Raw genomic sequence first — 7,879 nt, 5'->3', positions numbered from 1 at the left:
TCGCATCAGCCCCAGATATCAGCCATCCACACCAAGGGAACTTGAGGACTTTCTGCCAGACTGCGCTCTGTGGGGCCAAACAGAAGGCGTCATTGAGAAAAGGCAGGCTGCTACCCCATCCGTTAGGGACCATGGGTTTGGGACAAAGTAAGAGATGCTGGCTGCCCAGGGAGTCGTCCCCCCGCCCCCGCCACTCAGCAGGCAAGGGCTGGAGGCCAGGGTGACCCAAGGGATGATGGAGTGAGAGTGCTTCCCTGCAGTTTTCACACCACCCTAAGTGCACACCTGGGCTCAGCCACCCAGAAGCCCTGAGAAGCAGCTGGTGGTTCCATGAAGCAGAAAAGTATGCCAGCACCCTGCCAGGAATTCCCTAGAGCCTTTTTTTTTTTTTTTAACTTATTTTATTTATTTATTTATTTTTGGCTGCACTGGGTCTTTGTTGCTGCACACGGGCTTTCTCTAGTTTCATCGAGCGGGGGCTACTCTTCCTTGCGGTGCGCGGGCTTCTCATTGCAGTGGCTTCTCTTGTTGTGGAGCATGGGCTCTAGGTGCGCGGGCTTCAGTAGTTGTGGCACACGGGCTCAGTAGTTGTGGCTCGCGGGCTCTAGAGCGCAGGCTCAGTAGTTGTGGTGCATGGGCTTAGTTGCTCCGTGGCATATGGGATCCTCCCGGACCAGGGCTCGAACCCGTGTTCCCTGAATTGGCAGGCGGATTCTTAACCACTGTGCCACCAGGGAAGTCCCCCTAAAGTCTTTTATTAACTTATTTGCAGTGGTTATGTCCTCCTGAGAATTTAAAAACAATAAGACTCCATTTTTCCCCTTTTCTAAAAATCCATCAATGGAGGAGGCACTGAGTCTCCAGGAGTGGGAGCTCAGCTCCTGCTTTCTCCCACTCCTCCAGAGCTTCTGACGTCTGAAATGATCATTCCCACTGTGTGCCCTGTCTATTTTCCTTCATTCCTTTGATCTGAGCCTGAATGACCCTCTGGGAAAGATTCAGGCAGGAACTCTTCCACATAACGTGATTCATTGTTGGATAGGCAAAAAAAATGGTATCCATTTCCTCCCCTCCTGAGTACAAGGTCATTTGAGGAAAAGGTCACAGGAATTAAGCAAGTGGGTATGAAACGGTCAGGTTTCTCACTGACAAAGAGGACCGGAGAAGGTGGCGTTAGCTCCTTAGGCAAACGGGCTCCCCAGTCATTCACACCCGAGCTAGACTTTGCCATCAGGCCCTGACACACTGCTCCCTGCAGGGCCAAGCCGATTATTGCCAGGCAAAGAGCAGCCCAGAAAACACTCTGAGAAGGAGCTGAGCCACATTTACCCATCAGATTCCTCTGAGAATGAGTGGCAGACACTGCCCCCCCTCACCACCTAATATCATCCCACATGGAAAAATGAAACAAGGGAAATCAAGATTCCACCCTCACAGCCACACTGGGCAGACAGACTTTCCTCTGTAAGGATGAGGCAAAGAAACCCCGTAGGATCTGGGTCGATTCTGCAGCTCAAAAGCTAAACATCCCCCAAAGGTTCTGAGGAAACTGCCTCCCCTGGGGGAAAAAAAAAAGATTTACTGCAGCGCAAGTTTTTTTTTAAAACATCTGAATATCTGGTTCAAATTCTCAATAAGATTCCAGGGGACTCTGGAAAAGATCTAGAAAGTAGAAAAGATCAGAATAAAGAGGCAGAAATCTGAGAGCAGGAAGTACAGCAGGGAGACAGAAACCACAATAGCTGGGTTAAAACCCATGATGAAGGCTGTAAATAGCAGACAAGACACTGGAGAAAATAAAATTAACATGGTCAAGGGTAAAATGGTAAAGAGATGAAAAGGAAAGGGGCAGGCAGTCAGACACAGGGGATATAACCTGGGGGTAATAGGAATTCTGGAGAGAAAAGAATAGATATAGCAAAAGCAGTAATCAAAGACATGGGAAGAGGAACATTTCTCTGGTACACAGAAAGAATTCAGTTGGAAATGAGAGCATGTTCTGAGTCCTGAGGAAAGTTTATGAAAAGAGGACCACATTTAGACACACCATGGTGGAATTCTCAAGGTAAAAAAAGTTAAGAAAATTTCTGGAACACACACACACACACACACACACACACACATACACAAACACACCCTTGGAACAGGAAATTTCTGAAGGGAGAGAGAGAGATTTTACTTTTCATATCCTTAGCTCTGTTGTTTGTTTGTTTGTTTGTTTTTTAAAACACCATGTCCATTTAAAAATAATTTTTAAAAGAAGTTTAAATTGGGGAGAGGGGTGGTAAATAAGGATCTTATAGACAAATGGGAAATAAAAACAAAGAGCCTAAATTAAAATGATCTCAGATTTCTTACAACATCCAGAGAAATATTGATAAATGTCAATTTTTTAACCTCAACTTGTTAGAAATACATTTTATTTTGTTAATATATATAAATATTATATATAATATTTTAACAGGATAAAGGATATAAAATATTTAAATTTTCTTAGATCTTCAGACATTCATGATGCATGATAATTACCTTTACTACATTCAATGCACTCTAATGTTTTCTATCCTTGTCTATATCATTTTATATATTTTTAAAAATGCACTCACAATCTATTAAATGGAGTGGGTTGTGACCTGTAGTTTGAAATCACTGATCTAGAAAAACCTAAAGGAAAAGCCATGTTGTCATTCATGACGAAGGCAACGAAGAGACCTTCTCAGATGTGGAAGTTGTTAAAAAAATAATCCCTTCCGAGTACTCTTCTTGAATAAATCACATACTCTTCTTGAAAATGTATGCTAGGACACAGGAAAAAAATCAGATGTAAAAACTCATAAATGAGAAAAAACAAATCCAACTTGAAGCACCTGCTTAGAGGTTTAGGGAAAAAACTTTCATATATTCTCCAAAACAATGTGAAAATGTGAATCTACCATCTTTTTTGGCAATATCTTTAAAAATTTAAAATGTGCATACTCACCTCAATCTTGGAAATCCAAAAACAAAGACACCAGTATATAAAGATATATGAACTATGATGCTTCCTGCAACAATATGTATAGTGGCAGAATAACTAACAATGACTGACATGTCCAACAACAAGTTAATGGTTTAATAAATTATGGTGCATCTATGCTAAAGTAATAACCATATGTAGCTATTTCTAATAAATTAGCTATCATCCCATTTCTGTAAAGCATAGAGGGGGAACTTATTAAAGGGTTCACATCTGCATGTATTTATGTGAGCAGAGAGAAAGATGTGGAAGGAAAAAAGCAAATTGCCAAGGCTGGTTAATTCTAAGGGGTGGGAGCAGTAAGGAAAGAAAGGGCGTTCACTGGCTGCTCTGAAACACTTTTCAACTGACTTGTTGCAGTAAATATGCCTTACTTTGAAATTTTTAATCCAATTTAAAAAATTATCCTCTTGTTAAAGGGCATTAAACTTAACCTAAAACTTAACGTTATAAGTTTAGTTATATAACTTAAAGTTAATACATATGCATTACTCTAAATAATTATTTTTTAATAGTTTCAAATTGAAGATTCAAAAAAGGTATTTTTCCTTCAAAGATATCAGCTATTATAGATAAAAATGATGATGTTTACAATCCCAGATAAAATTAAGAAAAAGTGGGAATGGGTGGGGGCAAATTTATTTTCCACAACAGGGAGCAAAAAATATAGTTCTATATGGACTCTGATCATTGACTATCATATCAAAAACCTCTGAAAACCTTTAAGGTAAATAAGAGTAGAATTAATAAAGAATTCTAATTCTTGCTTTCTAAATTATTAAGGATTACAGACTAAAAAGAAAATTAAGAGCAAAATGTGTTAGGCCTAAAACTAAGCCCCAATATTTTTTTAAATTAATTAATTAATTAATTTATTTTTTGGCTGCGTTGGGTCTTCGTTGCTGCGCGCGGGCTTTCTCTAGTTGCAGCGAGCAGGGGCTACTCTTTGTTGCGGTGTGCGAGCTTCTCATTGCGGCGGCTTCTCTTTGTTGCGGAGCACAGGCTCTAGGCACGCGGGCTGCAGTAGTTGTGGCTTGCTGGCTCTAGAGCTCAGGCTCAGTAGTTGTGGTGCACGGGCTTTGTTGCTCCACGGCACGTGGGATCTTCCCAGACCAGGGCTCGAACCTGTGTCCCCTGCATTGGCAGGCAGATTCTTAACCACTGCACCACCAGAGAAGTTGTAAGGCCCAATATTAAGTGTTGCTTTGATACGTGGTGAAACTGGGAGGGCCTTGAATGGCCTAACTATAAGTTCTCCTCCCCACTCTCCTCCCTCCAGTAATGTCCCCTAGCCGAACAACCCTCTTTATCAAGGGGACCAGGAGAAGGTCCTTGGGTTTCAGTTCCCTCTAACCTGCACGATTATTCAAATAAGCCAATAACATCCTCCCATGAAAACCAGGGTTTATCTCACCCTTTTGATACTATAATGCTTGCCTCCCACAGCCCCTGGTTGTTCGCTCTGAGTGTAACCCCCATATGGCCCTGCATAGTGTGCTGTGCCCTCCTCCCCTGGACAGTAGGCATATGTGACTAATAAACTGCCCAGAATTGGGTGTCATGTGTTCAGCCATGAATGGTAATCCTTCCCTCACCAATGGGGCGAACAGGAGGTGATTAAAACACAAGAAGATATAAAAAAGCAGAAGGCATCAAATAAGTTGACAAGAGCTGTGCCAACCCTTGTACTGCAGAGAGAAACAGAAAATAGAAGATTTTATCAATTCAACAGAAGGTAGAAAAGGAGAAAAAAAGTGGAGAAAAAGGATGATGAGCAGAAAATATAGCATAATAGTAAAAGAAAGGCCAAATAAATAATTAATAGCAATAAATGTGAACTGCTTAAACACACTTAGGAAGACACACATTATCATATTGGGTAAAAACTAAAAACTCTATTGTATGTTATTAATTTTTTCTGTAATTCTGGAATAATCTCAGCTATCATATCTTCAATGTTACTTCCCTGACATTTTCTTTATTCTTTTCTTCTGCAAGTCCTATTGGACATATTTCAGGGTCTCTCAAGCTATTCTCCTGCTCTTTGAACTGCTTTCTCTTATTTTTAATCTCTTTATTTCTCCTTGCTGCATTCTGTGTAGATTCTTTAGAACTATCTTCCAGTTCACTACTTTTATCTTCAACTATATCCAGTCTAAAATTCATCCCATCTTTTGAGATATTTTTTATTTCATGACTATATTTTTATTTCTGAGATTTATAATTGCTTATATTTTGTATCTATATGTTCATTTCATTTTCATCTGCATTGACTCATAATTTCTTGTTTGTCAAATGTTGTCTTCATTTATCTCTTTGAGCATCCTTATTTTCAAATCTTTGCTAGGTTAGTCCAAAAAATAAATTTCATCTGTGAGCTCATTTGTTGAGTTGGTTGTCTTTTTTGGTATTTGATTTCTTCATTTGCTCATATGCTTTGGGATTTTGGTTTACAGGCTCATTATGGCTGGGAGTTTTTGATTTTGCTTTGTGCTCTGTTTTTCTTTCTTCTTTCTTTTCTGGTGGATTTAGTTTTATGGTCATATCCACAAGATTAGTCCAGAACTGGTCTTTTGATGGCCACTGTGAACTTGTGCTCTTCATTGATTTGGGGGTCTTGCAGACTCAGTCACAGGGTTGACTCACTTCTTGGTTGTGAGGCTGTCATTCCTCTGCTGCCTCCTTAGGCTTACAGTTTTGGCCATAGCTCCTTAGAGCTGGTCAGTTGTCCTTTTTTTCAGTCTCCTTTCACAAGTAAGGTGGCCTCACTCCAGTCCCTGGTTTCAGCCAGAGAGTCTGGCTCTATCCTCTATTCCATGTGCAACATTTTAGCTCCCACTAACCCACAGGCTTTTGGCTTTGGCCTTAACACCAGTTAGTTTTCCTTCTTGTCTGCTGAAATGTTTATCCTGTTTTTTGGCCTGTTTATGTCTTATTAATGTCTTTTGAAACTTTTTCTCTCATTGTTATATGTTTGGAGCATACAGAGGGTATGTCAAAACATGAACTTTCCAGCCTTCTTCTTGGAGATGGAGTTTCTACTTACAACGGAAACATACCCGCAGATACAGTTTGGGGGTGAAAGAGCAGAGCACTGAGACTGCAACCCTGGGAGTCCAAGTAATGGGCATTTTGTCTGGGCTTAGGGGGCTGGGCAGGGATGTGGACCAGACCAGTAAAACCCCATCTGGACAACTTCTATTTACAGACCAGCTTCCTACGGAGACCCCATGTGGCAGTAAGATGGTTTGCAGGAGCAGAATGTTCTACCCAAAGTGCTTTCCTACTCCCCTGCTCGGAGCCGGGAGCCTAACTGACACCTCCTTTGTGAACTGCATGTGTCCACCCCAGGCTTTTTAGACAACTCAGAGGACCAAAGAGAAAGATAATACTGCATATGGGCTCTCAGCTGGCTAAATAGAAAAATGAAAGAGCTATGGCTTTTTCATTTTGGAATAATCCATACTGTTGACACACAATATACACAAAATAATGGAGAAAGAAAAATAAGAAAGATATAGTGGAGCATTTAAATTCTTCTCCAGAAAAAGATTCATAAATTTCAATATTGACCCAAAAAAGAAGCACAAAATTCTGAATAGATCAATAACCAAAAAGAAAAGAAAAAAAAAAAAGTTACTGAAGAAAGCTCCCTAAAGGACCCTTGGGTTCTGTGCTTTTGTTGACAAGACTTTTCTAATGGTTAAGGAACAGCAGTGTCAATTGTTGTTACGTACAACAATTCCTACTGTTGTATAAATTATTTCAAAACACAGAATAAAGAAATAATGCTCCTCAATTTGTGATGTAAACTCTGATTCTTAAGTCTACAAAAAAAAAACTAAAGAAAGCCATAGACCAGGGGTTGCAAACTCAAGTGTCTGTAAGCGCCAGAAACTAATATAAATGGGTGAAGTTGACTGGTGTGTGAAATGACTGGGGAAAGTGGGAGCTACAGGAACAGGAGAGTGTGCACCTCTTATTCAAGAATTCAAAATCAAATGCTTCAAAATCCTGTGCTTGTCGCATAAACAAGTCCCATGAGTCACCAGTTTGCAGCCTCTGGTATAGGTTGATCTTTGTTATAAAATAGATGTAAAAATCCTAAATAAAATACTAGCAAGTTAAATTCAACCTACACTACAATTTTTTAAAAACCTACTAAGACCAAGTTATATTTACTCTAAGGGATGCAAAAACGTTTTAATATGTGGAAATTATTTAAAAAATAATCCATCATCTCACATTGGAAAAACCTATATGATCATTTCAATAGATGTTGGAACTTAATACCTGACAAGGGGAGGCCCGGGAATCCAGAGCTGGGTTGGGTGTGAGCTGGCAAAGGATGTCCCAAATGTAGCATCTAGGGGTAAAGCCAGGACCAGGCCCAGCAGACAGACGGCCCAGTGAAGTGTCGATCCAAAGAACTGGACACAGAAGCAGAAATTAGATAAAGGCAAGAAGACAGGGCCTGCAGAGATGCTTGGGAAGCACAGCCTGGGGACTTTACTGCAGGAGCCTCTCTGTCATCTGGTCCTGAGCCAAGTTTGGACTCTAGCTGCTGAAAACACATTTGAAAACATTCAGCATTCACATATCATAATATTTCTCCTAAAACTAAGGCCTAAGGATAACGCTGTCACATGAGAAAGGACACATCACAGAAGCAGCCCACTTAAAACTAAAAAATGCCTTCCCGCTCTGATTTTCTGAGGAGCCATTTTGTATTTTCAAGACTTCCTACAATAAAAGAAAAAGAAGCACAATGGAAGTTATAGGGGAACCTGAGGGAAGAGGAGACAGCGGGGATCAATGAACCTTGCATTTTATATGGTCAAATCTAAATCAATCAAGGCAGGT

This window comes from Balaenoptera ricei, chromosome 20, assembly GCF_028023285.1.
Source record: "Balaenoptera ricei isolate mBalRic1 chromosome 20, mBalRic1.hap2, whole genome shotgun sequence".
Taxonomy (NCBI): Eukaryota; Metazoa; Chordata; class Mammalia; order Artiodactyla; family Balaenopteridae; genus Balaenoptera; species Balaenoptera ricei.
This window is presented reverse-complemented; position numbering follows the sequence as displayed.